At 44.0% G+C, this 19,805-nt stretch overlaps 1 pseudogene; it reads left to right on the forward strand.

The window, feature by feature from the left end:
- The window catches only part of LOC132827241 (immunoglobulin gamma-1 heavy chain-like), a 40,603-nt pseudogene that overhangs the window by 20,054 nt on the left and 744 nt on the right, over positions 1-19,805 (forward strand).

Genomic DNA, 19,805 nt, shown 5'->3' on the forward strand with positions numbered 1-19,805 from the left:
GAGGAACAGAGGGATCTTGGTGTGCAGGTACATAGATCCCTTAAAATTGCCACCCAAGTGGACAGGGTTGTTAAGAAATCATATGGTGTTTTGGCTTTCATTAACAGGGGGATTGAATTTAAGAGCTGTGAGATCTTGTTGCAGCTCTATAAAACTTTGGTTAGACCGCACTTGGAATACTGTGTCCAGTTCTGGTCGCCCTATTATAGGAAAGATGTGGATGCTTTGGAGAGGGTTCAGAGGAGGTTTACCAGGATGCTGCCTGGAATGGAGGGCTTATCTTACAAAGAGAGGTTGACTGAGCTCGGACATTTTTCATTGGAAAAAAGAAGGAAGAGAGGGGACCTAATTGAGGTGTACAAGATAATGAGAGGCATAGATAGAGTTGATAGACAGAGACTTTTCCCAGGGCAGAAATTGTTAACACGAGGGGTCATAGTTTTAAGCTGTTTGGTAGAAAGTATAGAGGGGATATCAGAGGTGGATTCTTTATGCAGAGAGTTGCAGGAACATGGAATGTATAGCCAGCAGCAATTGTGGAAGCGAGGTCATTGGGGACATTTAAGAGACTGTTGGACATGCATATGGTCACAGAAATTTGAGGCTTCATCCGTTAGGTTTACCTTACATGAGGATCAATGGTCAGCACAACATCGTGGGCTGAAGGGCCAGTTCTATGCTGTACTGTTCTATGTTCTATTTCAGAATGAGATACTCAGGATGTTCTACATATTAACTATGAACCCCATTAAGACTCATAACATTATTCAAAACAGAAACAAGGCAAGTTCCAGCTGACCCCTGTCTACCATACTCCCTTGACTGCAAAGTCACTAGCTTTACATGTTGGCCAGCACTGGGGGGGGGGGAAGAAAGCAGTGATGGCAGTAAGGGCACAGAATGTGTACTGGCTGGAGAATATCAAAGTCCTTTAAGTGGCTTGGTAGAATCGCTACTGACAAAGCTGGCTGAGTGCAAAAGGGTATACCTGCCAGACATATGGAAAGGAACGTAACAGGAAGAAAAGGAGTTGGGAGTGTGTTGCTGGAAAAGCACAGAATATCAGACAGCATCCGAAGAGAAGGAAAATCGACGTTTTGGGCTGGAGCCCTTCATCAGGAATGAGGCTGGGAGCCTTGGGAGTAGAGAGATAAATGGGAAAGAGTGGAGCTGGGGAGAAGGTAGCTGAAAGTGCAATAGGAGCATGGAGGTGGAGTAAAGGTGATAGGTCAGAGAGGAAGGCGGAGGGGATAGGTGGGAAGGAAGTTTGACAGGTCGGACAGATCATGAGGATGATGCTGAGCTGGAAGGTTGGAACTGGGGTAAGGTGGGGGGAGGGGAAATGAGGAAATTGGTGAAGTCCACATTGATGTCCGGGGCTTGAAGGGTTCCGAGGCGGAAGAAACCCGTAACAGGAAGCAACGTCTACTTCAGGCACCCTCGCCAATCTACATGTCACTGATACTTCTGTGGATTGAGGGATTAATAGGAGGGTGGGGGCGGAGGATGGTAGTTGGGAAGGTGATAGGTTGATGCAGATGAGGGGTGATAGTGATAGGTCAGAGAGACTTCTGGAGCGGGTAGGTGGGAAGGAAGATAGACAGGTAGGACAGATCAAGAGGGCAGTGTCGAGTTGGAGGTTGGATCTGGGATGAGTTGGGGACAGAGCAGACTAGGAAACTAGTGAAGTTGATGTTGATGAAGGATCACAAGGTGGGTGATGAAGCATTCTTCCTCCAGTCATCTAATGGTGGCGGAGAAATCAATGTTTCGGGTATAACCCTCCTTCAGGACTGGGAGTTGGTGTGACGGGAGCTGCAGATAAAGAGGGTTTGGGAGAGCGTTCAGGATGGATAGAGGGGTGGAGTGGAGAGGCAGTGAGAGGTGAACACAGATAGAGGGTACATCCTGGTTGATTGATGGGAGGAATAAATTCAGTTGGTAGCTGGAAGGAAGGGTTGATTGGAGGAATGGAAGGGAAGGGGTGCTGGAAAGGGAGTCAGGGGATGGGAAAGGAGGTTATTTGAGTTGAATATTGAGTCTTCTGGGCCGTAGGCTGCCTAGGTGGAAGATGAGTTGTTGTTCCTCAAATTTGAAGTCTGAATCATTGTGCCATAGAAGTGACCAAGGAAGGTCATGTTGGAAAGGGAATGTGAACACGAATTAAAATGGGTGGTGGCTGGGAGGTCACATTAGCCCCTGTGGGCCTGGCTGAGATGCTCAGGAAACATGCCACTTATTTATGTTTCAGCTCCCTGACATAGAACGTAGAACATAGAACATTATAATGCACTTTCGGTCTTTCAGCCCTCAATGTTTTACTGACCTGTAGAACAAATCTGAAGCCAATTGCTTTTCCAATGACCATTAAAAAAAACCCTTAAAGTTGGTGAGTCTACTACTGTTATAGGCATTGCATTCTATGACCCTACTACTCTCTGAGTAAAGAAACTACCTCTGACATCTGTCCTATATCTATCTCCCCTCAATTAAGAGCTATGTCCCCTCGTGCTAGCCATCACCATCTGAGGAAAAAAGGCTCTCATTGTCTAACCCATCTAACCCTCTGATTATTTTATACATCTTATTTAAGTCATTTCTCAACCTTCTTCGCACTAACAAAAACAGTCTGAAGTCCTCAGCCTTTCCTCGTAAGACCTTCCCTCCATATCAGGCAACATCCTAGTGAATCTCCTTTGAATCCATTCCAAGGCTACCACATCCTTCCGATAATGTGTTGACCAGCACTGTATGCAATGCACCAAGTGCGGCTGAAGAAGAGTTTTATACAGATGCAGCATGACCTTTTGGCTCCAAAACTCAATCCTTTTAGCAATAAAACCTAACACACCTTGTGACTTCTTAACAACCCTATCAACCTGGTGGCAACTTTCAGGGATTGATGTACCTGGACACTGAGATCTCTTTGCTCATCTACACTACCAAGAATCTTACCAATAGCCATGTAGTCTTTATTCTTGTTGTTTCTTCCAAAGTGAATCACTTCACACTTTTCCACATTAAACTCTATTTGTCACCTCTCAGCCAAGCTCTGCAGTTTATCTATGTTTCTCTTTAACCTGCAACATCCTTCAGCACTATCCACAATTCCACTGATCTTACTATCATCTGTAAATTTACTAACCCATCCTTCTATGCCCTCATCTGGGTCATTTATGAAAATGACAAGCAACAGCAGCCTCAAAATAATCCTTGCAGTACACCACTACTAATTGAACTCCAAGCTGAACACTTCCCATAAGCCACCACCTTCTGTCTTCTTTCAGCTAGCCAATGTCTTATCCAAACCATTAAATCACCCTCAATCCCATGCCTCCATATTTTCTGCAAAAGTCTACCCTGGGGAACCTTATTAAGCGCCTTATTGAAATTCATATACACCACATCAACCGTTTTTCCCTTATCCTCTTGTTTGGTCACCTTCTCAAAGTACTCAATCATGTTTGTCAGGCATGACCTACCCTTTACAAAACTGTGTTGACTATCCCTAATCAACTTATTTCTCTCTAGATGATTATAACTTCTATCTCTTTCCCGACAGTTTGCCCACAACCAAAGTAAGGCTTATCAGGACAGTCTCTACTCTTGAACAAGGGGACAACATTTGCTATCCTCCACTCTACTGGCACTATTCCTGTAGACAATGACGACATAAAGATCAAACTCAAAAACTCTGCAATTTCCCCACTAGAGAATTCTAGGGTAAATCCCATCCGGCCAAGGGACTTACCTATTTTCACACTTTCCAGTATTGCTAACACATCCTCCTTGTGAACCTTAATCCCATCAATTCCAATAGCACCATCTCCGCATTTCCTTGGTGACATTGTCTTTTTCCAGCGTGAATACTGATGAAAAGTATTCAGTTAGCACTTCCCCTATCTTCTCTGACTCCACGCATAACTTCCCACAACTATCCTTGATTAGCCCTAATCATTCGTCGGTCATTCTTTTATTCCTGATATACCTATAGAAAGTTTTAGGGTTTTCCTTGATCCTTTCTGCCACGACTTCTCATGTCCCCTCGTTGCTCTTCTTAGCTCTCTTTTTGGGCCTTTTCTGGCTAACATGTAACTCTCAAGAACCCTAACTGAGTCTTCACGTCTCATCCAAGCATAAGTCTTCTTCTTCCTCTTGACAAGAGATTCAACTTCTTTATTAAACTATGGCTTCCTCGCTCGACAACTTCCTCCCTGCCTGACAGGTACATACTTATCAAAAACACTCAGTAGCTAATCCTTGAATAAGCTCCACACTTCAATTGTATCCATCCACTGCAGTTTCCTTCCCTATCCTATGCATCCTAAATCTTGCTTAATCACATCGGGATTGCCTTTACCCCAGCAATAACTCTTGCCCTGAATTATATACCTATCTCTTTCCATCGCTACAGTAAATGTAACTGAAAATTCGTCACTGTAACCCAAATGCTCACCTACCTCCAAATCTAACACCTGGCCACGTTCATTACCCAGTACCAAATCCAATGTGGCCTTGTCCTTTGTTGGCTTGTCTACATACTGTATCAGGAAACCATCCTGCACAAATTTGTCAGGATCAGACTCATCTAAAGTACTCAAGCTATAGTATTTCCAGTCAATATTTGAAAAGTTAAAATCCCCCATAACAACTAACCTGTTACTCTCATTCCTATCCAGAATTATCTATCCTTTTATCTACATTTCTGGAACTATTTGGAGGTCTCTAGAAAACTCCCAAATAGGGTGACCTCTCCTTTCCTGTTTCTCACCTCAACTCATACTACCTCAAACATCCTTTCTGCCATCATAATAGTGCCATTGACAAACAATGCATACCTCCCCTTCTTTTACCATCTTTTCTGCTCTTATTAAAACATCAAAATCTTGGAACCTGCAATAACCATTCCTGTCCATGCCCTATCCATGTCTCTGAAATGTCCACAAGGATGAAGTCCCAGGTACCAACCCATGCTGCAAGCTCATAGCATTGAAGTAGACACACTTCAAACCACTTTCCTGTTTGCTGATGAACTCTTGTGACCTTGAAACCTAATTTCTGACCTCACTACTCTCAACCTCCTGGACACTGGAACTACAATTTAGGTTCCTAACCCCCTGCTGAATTAGTTTAAACACTCCTGAAGAGCATTTGCAAATCTTCCCCCCAGGATATTGGTACTCTCTGGTTCAGGTGCAGACCATCCTGTTTGTAGAGGTCCCACCTACCTCAGAATAAACCCCAATTATCCTGAAATCCAAAATATTCCCTCCTGCACCATCCCTGTAGCCACATGTTCAACTCCTCTCTCTTCCTATTCCTCACCTTCCTAGCCTGTGGCACGGGCAACAAACCAGAGATATCAACTTTGTGTATTCTCCCACTAAGATTCTATCCTAGCTCCCTGAGTTTCTGCCTTAACTCCCCATTCCTTTTCCTACCTATGTCATTAGTACTAATGTGGGCTACAACTTGGGGTTGCTGTCCTCCCCTCGAGGATGCCGAAAACTCGATCCGAGACAACACGAACCCTGGCACGTGGGAGGCAACGCACCAGTCATGACTCTCTTCTATTCCAAAGAACCTCCTATCTGTCCACAATGGAGTCCACAATGACGAATTCTCTACTTGTCTTCCCCCTTCCCTTCTTAGCAACAAGGACAGACTCTGTGCCATAGAGAGAAGACCACATTGGGAGCAGTGGATACAGTAAACTAGATTGGAGAAGTGGCAGGTGAACCTCTGTATCACCTGGAAGGACTGTTTGGGGCCCTAGACGGAGGTGAAGGGAGTAGTGTGCTGGCAGATTTTGCATCTTTTAAGGTTGCAGAGGAAGGGGGTTCAGGGAGGTTGGTGGGGTGAGTGGCATAAACCAACGATTGGCAAAGGGAACAATCCTTGTGTAAGGCAGAGAGGGGTCGGGAGGGGAAGGCGTTCTTTATGGTGGGGTCTAGTTGGAGTTGGCAAAAGGATGATGTGTTGGATGTGGAGACTTGTGGGGTAGTAGGTGAGGACAAGGGAGCCCTGTCTTTACTGCATTTGGCAGGGGAGGGGTTTTGTTCAGTGAAGCAGTAAATGGAGTTGCGAATGAGTTTGTCTGGATGACTGAGGGGGAACAGCACGCTGTTCAAAATAGGATGACATCTGGGACACTTAGAAGTGGAATATCTCCTCGCCTGAGCAGATGCAGACGAGGCTGAAGAATCAGAACCATGGGTGAGGTTCTTGCAAGATACTTGGTGGGAGGAGATGTAGCCTAGGCAGTTATGAGATTCTGTGGGTTTATAGTAAGTGTCAGTCTGTTCTCCAGTGTAGACTGACACTGGAGGTAGAAATGGAGAGGTCAAGGAAAGGGAGGGAAGTGTCCAAGGTAGAACAAGTGAATTTAAGGGCAGAGTGGAAGTTGTTGGTGAAGTTGATAAACTTCTCCAGTTCAGCCTGGGAGTAGGATGCTGCACTGATGCAGTCATCAATGTAAATGTGGAAGAGTTGAGGCACAATGCCTATGTAGGTACTGAAGAGGGATTGTTTGACATGGCTGACAAAGAGGCAGGAGTAACTAGGACCCATCTCAGTGTCCATGGCCAACCCCTGGATTTGGAGAAAATCGGAAGAGTTAAAGGAAAGGTTATTAAGGGTAAGGACCAGTTCAGTGAGATGGAGGAAGGTATTGGTGAAGGGGGACTGGATGGGTCTGTTGGAGAAGAAGAAGCTGAGGGCCTGAAGGCCATCCTTGTGGGCTATGAATATATAAGGAGTGTGCATCCATAATGAAGAAAAGGTGCTGGAGGCTGGGGAGCTGGACGTTACTGAAGAGGTGGAGTGCACAGTTAGTTTCATGGATGTAGGTGGGAAGCGTCTTCACCAAGGAGGAGAGGTTGGAGTTGAGGATGAAAGAAATGGGTTCAGTGGGGCAGAAGCATGCAGAGATGATGGGTTGGCTGGGAGCTTGTGGATCTTGGGGAGCAGGTAGAATCAGATAGTGCAGAGCTGGGGGTATAAGGCTGAAGGTAGTGAAGGGGAGATCAATGGAGGCAATAAGATCATGGACAGTGCGAGTGATTTTGGCCTGATGGTCAAGATGGGGTTATGGTCAAGGGGTAGGTAGGATGTGGTGTTGGAGAGCTGGCGTCTGTCTTCTGTGACATAGAGGTCTGTCCTCCAGACTGCCACCACTCCACCTTGGTCAGCAGGTTTGATGATAAACCAGGGATTGGTCCAGAGGGAATGGACCACTGCATGTTTGGAGGGGGTGAGGTTGGAATGAGTGACACAGGTGGAGAAATTGAGACAGCCTACGTCACGTTGGCAGGCAGAATTATACAGATTAGGGGCAGATATAAGGCCAATGGGGGGTATCCAAGTGGAAGAGGAAGATTGGAGCTGGGAGAGTGGTTGGGAGTCTTTGTTACAGAAGAGGACATGGAGGCGGGAGGCAGCAGAAGAAGAGCTCCATGTCATGCCGGGTACAGAATTTGTTGATGTGAGGTGGATGGGCACAGCTGTGAACCCTTTACTGAAGACAGACTTTTCAGACTCAGAGAGTTCAAGGTCAGTGGGGTGAACATGTGGCAAGGCTCATGGGTGGGATTTTGACAGGGTCCTGAAGAGGCAAAGGAGAGGAAAGGTTACAGGCAATAGCATGTGATGGCTGAGGGTTCGATATGATTTGGTAGTGGGAGGACTTGTGGGAAGGAGTGGAGAGTGGGAGAAGGTTTGGGGATTAGGTGCAGGGAGGAGCACAGGGAATGAGATGGAGAGGAAGAAGAAAAGCCAATGAGTTGGCAGGCATTGTGGGGATGGATGGGTGAGGAAGTAGAGCTGGTGTGCTATTTGGTTGAAGTTAGGCAGTCGGACCCAGGGGTGACTCTGGGAGTTGGAGTCCAGCCTTGGTTGCAGAGTCAGAAGTGGAGGAAGCTGGAGGAAAGCCATGGGCCAAGATCCACTGCACCTCGTCCATTGCGCACTTCACTGCTCTAAACCATCTCTCAACAAAGATAGGGTTCCCCATTGTACTCACTTACTACTCAACCAGTCTCCGCATTCAACGCATCGTCATTAAACACATTTGCCAACTCTAACTAAAACCCACCACTGAGAACATCTTCCCTCTTCAACCCTCTCTGCCTTCCACAAGGACTGCTCCCTTCGCCAATCTCCTCACCAACACCCCCCCCCCACCCTTGAGCCCCAAGGTACCTTCCCCTGCAACTGTTAAAGCTGAAAAACCTGCTGGAACACCCTCCCCTCACCCCATCTAGGACCCTAATCAGTCCTTCGAGGTGAGACAGAGGGTCACCTGCCTCTCCTCTAACCTAGTTTACTGCACCCGGTGTGGTCTTCCCTGCATCAGGGAGACCAAAAGCAAACTCCGGGCACATTTTGCTGTGCATCTCAGTTAGGCCCGCAGGGATGATCTGACCTACCACTCACCATCCATTGTAAGTCCCCATCCCACTCCCTTTTTGACATCAGACCGCAAATTGGAGGAATAACACCTCACCTTCTGCCTGGGCAGCCTACAGCCTTATTAGTCAACATTGGATTCTCCAATCTCAAATAACCTCACTTCCCATTTCCTGACTTCCTTATCCACCATTCCCCACTTCCATGACTCTCGTTGACCCTTCTTTCCAGCTAATAACTGGATTCATTCTTTCCATCAACCAACCAGGTCGTACTCTCTATCTGTGTAGACCTATCAGTACCTTACCATTCCGCCCCTCTCCCCACCCAAAACCCTTCCCGATCCCCCTTTAACTGCAGTTCCCCTTACACTTACCCCTCCCCAGTTCTGATCAAGGGTTACACCCAAAACATTGACTTCTCCATTTCCTGATACTGCTCAGCTTGCTCTGTTCTTTCAGCTTCCTGCTTGTCGACCTTGGATTGCAGCGTCTATAGTTTCTTCATCCCAAACTAAGGTTAAAATTATTAATGGCTACGTGTGTGATTGGAGAAAGTGAAATTTCTTGACATGCTGGTTTAAAACAACACCTAACTAATGAAAATTTGTTGACCTGGATTTTGCAACCTGCAGGGAATATTTGCCATTCATGACCCTACAGACGTGCCCACAGACACCCACACGCATCCTTATAGACACACACAGTCCCACACTCACACATGCACCCCCTCACAGACTTAAGACACTCTGCACTCACTACACACACACACACATACACTTTCTCACACTCACAACCCCCAACCCAGACAGACAAACACACACACACAGACAGGCAAAGACACACATGCACACATATATTTTGTGGGCTAAATTTGTACTTTCAGGGTTACATTGTACTTTGCTCAAAAACTGCATACATTCATGTAGAACTCTGAGCTCAAAATCTGCATGAATTTATGTAAAACTGTTATCTCTCTTTTTAGATTAGAATCAATCTAAACATCATGGCATAGACAGAGAACACAAGGGGGCAACACCTTCAACATATTGTCTAGCTATCACCATTGTTAACAGCTAACCTGAGAATGCAACTTTAAAAAGAAGGGTTTTGTGATTTATACATGAAAGAAGTGAAACTATCACTGTATTCTAACAGATGCAAAGCTTAACAGACAATCAATTTTTCAATGTATAATTTCAGTTACATCACACTGAAAAGTTTTGCTATAAATTCTGTGTTACGATTGAGCCCTCCACTATCACCTGATGAAGGAGCGTCGCTCCGAAAGCTAGTGTGCTTCCAATTAAACCTGTTGGACTATAACCTGGTGTTGTGTGATTTTTAAGTTTGCACACTAACCTTGGTTGGATGGGAAACAGTCTATTGTGCAGTTAACACAGATACAACCTTAAGTTCTTTCCTACACAACTGAATGTCTGGGAAAGTACTGAAAGTACTATGAAATGGTGATACAATATGCAACATTAGATTCGGGACAGTATTAATATCAGGGACTTTGCCCCACTCTTTGGACTTTCACCATTAGTCTAGGGTCCTTGAGACCAGTGCCATGGAAACTGGTAGCTCCTAGTGCTATTGCCACCAGTCCCCGATGAGCTGGAAAGTCATGAGACTCATTAGTTTGCAGATGTATAAAATAGTTTAAGCTCGTTAATTTGCTCATTAGTTTGTTTATATATTAAGTAGATTAAGCTTATAAATTTGCTATGTATTGAAGCGCAGGTCTTTTTTTTATTCATTTTTATCAGACTTTAGAAAACCGTTAGATTCTGTCAGCCTCCCAACACACCCTTCACATTTTCATGATTTCTTCCGGTTTGATTTAAGATTCTAGTTTCTGTTTGAACACCTCATTCACAAACTTAATGCAAAACTCTGTCTTGTTGTGGTCACTCTGTCCTAAAATCTCCTTTAGAACAAGATTGTTACCTTCATCGCCATCTCGATCTATTGCCTTGCCATTTTTATTTAATTTACACAATTACCATGATTATTCTCCATCTATTGAGTTTTAAGCTCTGAATGCATTCAATACATTTTCTCTAATCTTATGTAGGCTATGTTACATGTCTTAGGTAATACCCAGAGATTATGACCTTTGGGGTTCTGATTTGTAATTTCGTGCCTGGATCATCATCCCGCTTATGGAGAGCCTCTTATCCAGTCTTACCTGAGTCTTTGTCACTTAGGTGACCAATGACAAAAGGACTCTCCCCCTGCCACTGTAGGTTTTCTCCAGTTATCAAATTTCTCAACTGCTGAATCAGTACTTCTCCCTGGTGAGCGTCACTTGTAAAGAACATTCTGTGCAGCAGAAATGTAGATTCTTGTAGCCGAGATGGGTATATCTTTGTACGTCATGAAGAATGGATCAGCAATGTCACCTCTGTTTGCCATGACCCAAAGAACATAGTTGTAGAATGGGTAGTTGTCGGAGAATCGTCCAATTATAAATTGAGGCCGCACACAAATCTTGTGAAATTGACGAATACTGGTTTATTTCTCACGATATAGTGGGGAAGAGAAATTGACAGGACTGGTTGAGAACGGACACTCTGTACAGTTAAATCAAGGATTTTCTTCCCGGAGCTGCAGATGCAGACAGTTTTTGTACTGTTACAGTAGTGTAGTATTAATTACAAGACAATATGAACTAAATTACATTCAATGGAAAACGATCAGTTGTCCGGTAGTAGCAATCAGGTAATAATTAAAGCAGGAGGTTCCTCTGCTAGAGCAGTTGCCAAAGTCCAGTATCCTGGTTACAATGGGTCTGCAGGGTGTGTGCAATCTTGTCAGGTATCTGGGTGCCACTCAGTCTCGGGTAGGCTTTGTGGGACTTCAGTACCTGAGGAGACTAGGGATTCCCTCGAGATTGCAGGAGCGGTGATGGTATTGTGAGGTAGTGAGTCTGTTATCAGAACATCTCAGGAGTGTACTCCTTCAACTTGGAAGCTATTTAGGTGATGCCTTGTTTTGCCGTTTAGTCCCTGAGCTGATTGTTGTCAAGTTGAGGTCTTATGGGTATGCTCTATTTAGCTAAGAACAGACATGGCTTCTGTGACCTAGTAGTGGGCAAGCAGAGTGGTTTAATTTTCGCCCACAGTAGCGATAGCACAAATGGAAGGGAAACCTCTTATCTACTGCACTTCATATCTTGCATGCATGCTTGGTGGCATAGGCAATCAAGTGTTTTAAGTGCTTTTAATCTATAAAGCTGTAATGAGGTCTAGGGTTAAGAGGTCCTAGTGAAACCCAAATTTACATACTTGACCAAATTATCAGTAAATGGGTCAGACGTGACATTGCCAATTACTGACACCTGGGTTGGGATTGCGGTGAGTAATTATCTAATAAGGGAAGCTGAACAGGCTGGGTTTTATCCGTTGGACTTTAGAAGAATGAAAAGTGATCTTTTGAAACTTATGCATTCCTGAAGGGACTTAACAAGGTGGATTTTTATCCTTTTGGAAGAAACTGAAACAAGAGATGTGGTTTAAAAATAATGAGTCTCCCAGTTAAAGCAGGGATGAGTAGTTGGAACTCTCTTCTGCAAAGAGTGCTTGCAGCCATGTAATTGAATGTTTAAGGCAGAGATGAATAGACTCTAGGCTAAAAAAAAATGGCTATCTGAGAAAGTTAGGAACGTGGAATTGAGAGCATAGTCCACTGAAAAACAGGCTGGTCTAAGGAGTTGATTCTAATTTGTAAGTTCATGTGATAGTATTAATAACTTTCATGCTGAGTTCTTTGTTCACTGTTAGGAAATATTATGTTCTGTTTTTGTCGTGCTGGGTGTGGTGCAGGGTTGGAAATTTTCTTCATTGTTGTGTGGATGGCACTGTTACAATGTACTGGAGCAGCTTGACACGAGCCCAGCGAGATCTGGAGAATATTTCTTCAACATTAATACTATGCAGGTACTGCAAGCAATTGGGATGGCAATGAAAGTTTGACTTTTATTATAAAGGGACAAAGAACACTTGTTACACTTTAAGAGGTTACAGTGAGACCACGTTGGTATTATTGCTTGCAGGTTGCCCTGCTCACTGAAAAGCATTGGAGGCAGTGCAGCCAAGGTTCACCAGATTGGTTCCCGGGATGAGTTGATTGAGCAAAATGGGTCTATTTTCTCTGACGTTTTAATGAGAAAAGTACAAAATTCTGAAGGGTAGTTGTAGGAAGGATGCTGCAAGTTTGTTTCCAGTAATGTGGGGGTCTAAAATGCAGGACTAGTCTCAGGATAAGGGGCCAATCATTGAGAAGAAAGTGAGGACTGAAAATGCTAGAGATCAGAGTAAAAACGTGTGGCACTGGAAAAACACAGCAGATCAGGCAGCATCCGAGGAGCAGGACAGTCAATGTTTGGGGCATGAGCCTTTTATGGGGAATGTGGGAGGGGGGAGGGCAAGCTGTCTGAGAGATAGATGGGATGGGTGGGGCTGGAGAGAAGGTAACTTGGAAGGTGATAGGTAGATGAAGGTGGGGTGATGGTGATAGGTCAGAGCAGAGGGTGGAGCGGATAGGTGGGAACGAAGATGGACTGTTCAAGAGGGCGGGGGGGGGGGTGCCAAGTTCATGGATTGGATCTGGGATAAGGTGGAAGGAGGGGAGAGGAGGGAACTGGTGAAATTGACATTGATCTCGTTTGATTGGAGGGTCCCAAGGTGGAAGATGAGGTGTTCCTCCTCCCGGTGTGAGGTGCCTTGGATTTGGCAGTGGTGGAGGCCAGGACTGGCATGTCCTTGGCGGAGTGGGAGGAAGAGTCGAAGCGGTTGGTCACAGGGCAGTGGGGTTGTTGGGTGTGTGTGTCCTGGAAATGTTACCTGAATCATTCCACAAAGTTGGCGTTCAGTCCCCCCAGTGTAGAGGAGACCACATCGCCAATCATTTCAGATGGAGATGAAGTTAAATTGCTTAACTGTGATTTCTGTGTTCCAAAGGATGTAATCGTTGGATGTAAATCGTTCCACAGTGTTGTATCTGTCACTCACGTGTTGGCTTATGCTGTTAAATGACAAAACCTTCAGGTTGCACACGACATGAGCCTGGGTCTGATCTGTGGCTGAAGATCCTGAACTCTGTCTCAGTGTCATCTGAATCATAGAAACATAGAATTCCTACAGTGTGGAAACATGACCTTCGGCCCAGCAAGTCCACACCGACCCTCCGAAGAGTATCCCACCCAGACCTACACCCCTACATTTACCCTGCCTAATTCACCTCGCCTACACATCCCTGAACACTGTGGGCAATTTAGCGTGGGCAATTCACCTCACCTGCACATCGATATGTGCCTCATGTTGAGATGTTCGTGGGTCTACAAGGTCAGATCTAACTTTTATTAATGGCTGTTATAGAGTCATAAAGATGTACAGCATGGGAACAGACCATTCAGTCCATCCCGACCAGATTTCCCAACCCAATCTAGTCCCACCTGCCAGCACCCGGCCCATATCCCTCCAAACCCTTCCTATTCATATACCCATCCAAATGCCTCTTAAATGTTGCAATTGTACCAGCATCCACCACGTCCTCTGGCACCTCATTCCATACACGTACAATTCTCTGTGTGAAAAAGATGCCCTTTAGGTATCTTTTATATCTTTCCCTTATCATCCTAAACCTATGCCCTCTAGTTCTGCACTCCCTGACCCCAGGGCAAAGACTTTGCCTCTTTACCCTATCCATGCCTCTTATAATTTGTAAACCTCTATGAGGCTGTTGATGCTCCCTTATACTACTTATTGGACCAGGTGAAGCTAATGCGATGGATATGGCAGGCTGATTTACAGAATATCATAGAGTCATAGTCATATAGATGTACAGCATGGAAACGGACCCATTGGCCCAACTTGTTCATCCTGACCAGATATCCGAAATTAATCTAGTCCCATTTGCCAGTATTTGGTCCTTATCCCTCTAAACCTTACCAATTCATATATCCATCCAGATGCCTTTTAAATGTTGTAATTGTACCAGCCTCCAATACTTCCTCTTGCAGTTCATTCCATACACTCATCACCCTCTGTATGAAAAAGGTGCTGCTCAGGTCCCTTTTAAATCTTTCCCCTCTCTCCCTAAATCCTGTAGTTCTGGACTTCAGCCCAAGGAAACAACCTTGTCTATTTATCCTTTCCATGCCCCTCATGATTTTGTAAACCTTAATAAGGTCATCCCTTACCCTCCGATGCTCCAGAGGTAATAGCCCCAGACTATTCAGCCTCTCCTTATAGTCCAAGCCCTCCAACGCTGGCAACAACCTTGCAAATCTTTTCTGAAACCTTTCAAGTTTCACAACATCCTTCCGATAGGAAGGAGACCAGAATTTCACACAATATTCCAAAAGTGGCCTAACCAATGTCCAACTATTATATGACGTCCCAACTCCTTTACTCAATGCACTGACCAATAAAGACAAGCATACGAAATGCCTACTTCACTATCCTGTCTACCTGTGACTCCATTTTCAAGGAACTATGAGCCTGTACCCTATGGTCTCTTAGTTCAACACCATCCCCCAGGACCTTACCTCACCTAAGCCCATGACTTGGGCCCATTTTGGTTTGATGGACCCAACACACGTTCATGTGCAGAGGTCCTCACACTCCCCATCCGCTCCCCCCTCCCCCCACTTTGCGCACACGCACACACCCACACAGACACACGCACACTCATATACACATATAATCACACAAACACGCACTGGCTCGAAGGGTAGAATGGCCTACTCCTACACCTATTGTCTATTGTCATTCATATACACACTTTCACACACACATACACTCATACGCAAACTCATTCAAACACACACATACACTCTCCCAATTCTGCCCCTTCACACAGTTTTGTCAGGAGAATTTTTGTTTTTAGTCGATTATAAAATATGCAGGAAAAGGAGCTTCTGTGCTGTATATCTCCGTCTTCAATTATTCATCATTTTCTTTTTTTAAATTACTTCTGCTTCCACCGTGCGAATGCATGGACAGCCACATTGCATTCTGCATAATCAGTCCGATCTGCAAAGTATTGCTCGATGATTTTCCTGTCTCAAGTCGTCTCCCCTTCTTTTGACATTTCTTTAAAAATCAATCTATTTATGGATGTTCCTACACAAGTATGGAGCAGTGGGACTTAAACCTGGGTCATTTGGCTCAGAGGTAAGGTCACTAGCACCGTTCCAATTGCTTTAATTCTGATTACATGTACTCTGTTTAACGATCTTTCTGTCGATGAAACGGTTTCTGCTCATTTACTTTGTTGGAATATTTCGTGAACGTGGACATTTCAATCAAATGCTTCTTTAATATCTTATTTGTTCTTCAGGGAAATAATCCCAGTTACTTATGTTTGTACCAAAGTACAATATTTTATTCTTGGCACCGTTCCCGCAAATGTCCTCTGTATCCTCTCTCTGCAATAATGTGATGTGGAGGAGCCGGTGTTGGACTAGGGTGGACAAAGTCAAAAATCGCATCACACCAGATTACAGTCCAACAGGTTTGTTTGGAAGAAATAACGTGAAGCGCCCAGAATTGCCTGAGATGTTCTGGCTGGGTCCGAGCTTTTGATTTGTAAAGGATTAGAACAAATGTCTTGCGTTTGTTCTTCTCACTCCCTACGACCACGCCAAAGATTCCTGGTGCATTTTTTTTTAAAAAAAGCTTACTCAAAAGTCCCTTCGCTTTCGAAAACGTATGCATGTACATCTTCAGAGCTTTCTGTTCCTGATTGGCCTTAAAGTTATGATCGTTAGCCTAGAAAAACTAATTTTCTCTTCGCAAAGGAATGACTTTAGAATCCTCCTGTGTTTTAATTAAGCCGTCTTGTTTTTTTTTTGCCCCCCACACTACCGCCTAACTGCGGTAGTGCTTTTTTTTTTCCCCAGCACCCATGTTGTGTGCGTACTAGTGCGAGACACAGTGAAAAGACACAAGGTGCACGAATCTTTATTCAATTTGCACCACCAGGAAGAAAGGAAACACCCAAGTGACCAGTGACAAGCAGTGCCCTTCACATCAAAGGGCAATGCTGTGTGATCAAACAGTGATGGGGAGGGCAGGGATTAAATCAAAATAGAATTGGAGGGGAAATAGTGCACTCCACTCCCTGCGGCGCCCACCTCTCCCTGAACAGCTCAAGGGTGTTGGTGGACACCGCGTGCTCTTCAGCCGTCTTGTATCTGTAATTGCCAATATCCCTATTGTAATATGAGTTAATTCATTTCCATGCAACATCAAGTTTCACGAAATGCAACGAACTCGAAGATAAATCTGTTTTATACCATTAAAAACAATACTAACATGAAGAGTAAAACTGTTTAATGAATCTTGCTGTAGTACGTGCTGAAGGAAACATTTATTTTAAGAAAAGCTATCAATTAGATTCGACTTTCTCTGGTAACTGTATCTAGTAAAGACGATTCAAATCAACGGTAGTGTGCTTCATGTCTTTGAGTTGTTCACAAAAGAAGGTTAATTGTAAGTTTATTTTAAGAATGTACTTGAATTTCATTGATTGGTTTGAATGTGTAAAAGCATTGCCTACACTTTGAAATAAAATAAAGAACTGCGGATACCAGCGATTTGAAGCGAACTGTCACTGGACTCGAAACATTGATTCTGCTGTCTCTTTTCATGGATGCTAACAGATCTACTGAGTTTTTCCAGCAATTTCTGTTTGCGTTTCAGATTTCCAGCGTACACATTTAATTTATTTTATTTTTAATCTGAAGGGTGACTGGACTCGGTGCATTAATTCTGCTCTCTCTCTCTCTCTAGATGCCGAGTTTCTCCAACAAATTCTGTTTATTTTGAAAAGGTCAGGAACAATGATCAAAGTCTCTTTCAAATGCTTATATCTGATTTGTAGAAAAGGAAAGATCCAAATATATATTTCAGTATATTTGTTAAAACAATAATTTCTTTGTACCGTGTACAAAATGCACGCATTTCTAAAAAGGTACCGCACTTACTGAAGTATTTTGTGAGTTGGTTTGGCATTACTAACATACATCCGTTATGATACCCACTGTTAGCATGTCTCGTTTAGAAGTCATGTGACTGGGAGGGCTGAGCATGATTATTCGTGGTCAACAGTCAGCTTCATTTGCATAATGAAGAACCATGTCGTGCGGTGTCACCATTAAAAGCATTGATAAGGCAAAGCGAGACGGGCAAACAATACTTTCTAGTAACCTGGCGACGTGTCTGAGTGTCACTCATATCATCATGTTTCATTGGGAGCGTGTCATCACAACGCTGCTCATCGGCGCAGTCTGTAAGTATTCAACAAACTTCACTGACTGATGGGAAGTGACGATAATGATCAACTGAAGCCTCCCCTCTGACTCTGCTCCACATTTTGCAGGTTCGAACGCGGCGGTTACATTAACCCAACCGAAATCGATCTCCATCGAGCCGCAAGGCACCGTTAAATTAAGTTGCACCGTCTCTGGCACTTCCTTGGGAAACAGCGACGTGGGCTGGTACCAGCAGAAATCCGGGAATACTCCGCGATTCCTACTCTATCATGATCTCAACCGCGAGGTCAAGGGTACGGGGGTCCCCGCTCGATTCTCTGGGAGGAGTCAATCGTCAACAAATGCCGCGTACTTAACCATCAGCGGAGTTCAAGCGGAGGATGACGCCGACTATTATTGTGGTTTGGGTAGCTACGGCTTCGGCGGAGGGACCAAACTCACTGTTCTGAGTAAGTAGCCGTACAGTGGACCCTTCTTTTCTATGTCTAATAGTTGGTCAAACTCGTACTTGTTTAGATGATCAATGAAGTAATGTGAGTGAGATGAAGCAACTGTGGCTGTAGATTGCTATCAATAATTGTTTGGGATACAAAACTATCACACGAACAAAACGTAAAAGGAGCGATTTGCTTCCTGTCTACAAAGAGTTCCACTTTCTTGGTGAGATTGTGAAAGACTTCTAATTCCAAAGTTAGAAACAGTATCAATGCGTTTTACATGTTGAGTTTAATCGGAGCCTTTTTTTTCAAAAAAGATCGTTGATAACATATCGAGCAGACAACAAAAGCATACAACAGTGTTAAATGTGGAGCAGCGATTGTGATCGAGTAGGATACTTTTTAGTGCAGTTTTTATATCATAACTCCATAACTCCCCGGACTACCCGAGAGCGTGAGCGTGGCTTTAGCCTTGCTGTGATTCTCTTCCCTGTCTACAGCTTTAAGGCTTCCCAACGACTCTTGCCATTTACAGAATGGTCTTAGATGGATTATGCACAAATTCCATTATACAGATTTGCAGTATTTTAAAAAGACTGTAAAATGTTGTCTTCTTTGTTTAGACGCGGGTGCGAACACTGCTTTGAAAGTTATCCACATTTTAGCCAATATTTGAAAGATACCATTCTTCAAAATTGAAGGTAGTTTAACAACCTCCTTCCTCGAACAGAAGATTTTCTCTTGGCTAAAACTAACGAAATTGTTCAGCTGTTAGCAAGGAAAGGAATTACAATGTAGGGCGCTAGAAATAATTGTTTAGATTACTTACAGTGTGGAAACAGACCCTTCGGCCCAACAAGTCCACACCGACCCGCCGAAGTGCAACCCACCCATACCCCTACATTTACCCCTTACCTAACATTACGGACAATTTAGCATGGCCAATTCACCTGACCCGCACATCTTTGGACTGTGGGAGGAAACCGGAGAACCCGGAGGAAACACACGCAGACACGGGGAGAACGTGTTTACTTTGTTCAGTGGAAATAGTTCAATGAAATGGACTGTTATTGAACTCCAGAGAAGTGATCCTTCCAATTCACTCCAAAAATTAAAGGAACTATGGTTTTAAATCGCTTCGTTCACAGTTGCAGATAAATGTGCATTGTAAATGAAATAATAATCCTTACCGTGTATTGAACATTGCAATTTGGCGTACTGGAAGGCAATTTAAACAAAGAAAGGGCCCATAAGCTGTAATGTGGTATTGATCAAATCGTCTGCGATATAAATATTGTTTGCGGCTTACAAATTGACCAGGATAACAGCGAGAATTATGTTGTTTTCCTCTCTCTCCAAATAGCACTGATGTTTTCTATTAGGTCAAACACCGCTGCCGATATGATATGCTCTGGGTGTTGCCTGATATGTTAGCACATACAAACATATGCCAGAAAGATCGGATTCTTGTGGAGACAGATGTCTTAATCTTTATTAGGAGCAACACTAACTACAGGGTACTTGCATTGCTATAACATCTTAGACAAACACGTCACCTGGATTTCTGGGCTTTCTGATGTTATTCTAAATTATATACTCATAAGACTTGACTCCATTGCCCTAAGAGAGTGGTCGAAGACGAGGTGGGTTATTTTGTACCTGAACATTACAAGTTTT

Source organism: Hemiscyllium ocellatum, chromosome 24 (genome assembly GCF_020745735.1).
Source record: "Hemiscyllium ocellatum isolate sHemOce1 chromosome 24, sHemOce1.pat.X.cur, whole genome shotgun sequence".
NCBI classification, from domain to species: domain Eukaryota; kingdom Metazoa; phylum Chordata; class Chondrichthyes; order Orectolobiformes; family Hemiscylliidae; genus Hemiscyllium; species Hemiscyllium ocellatum.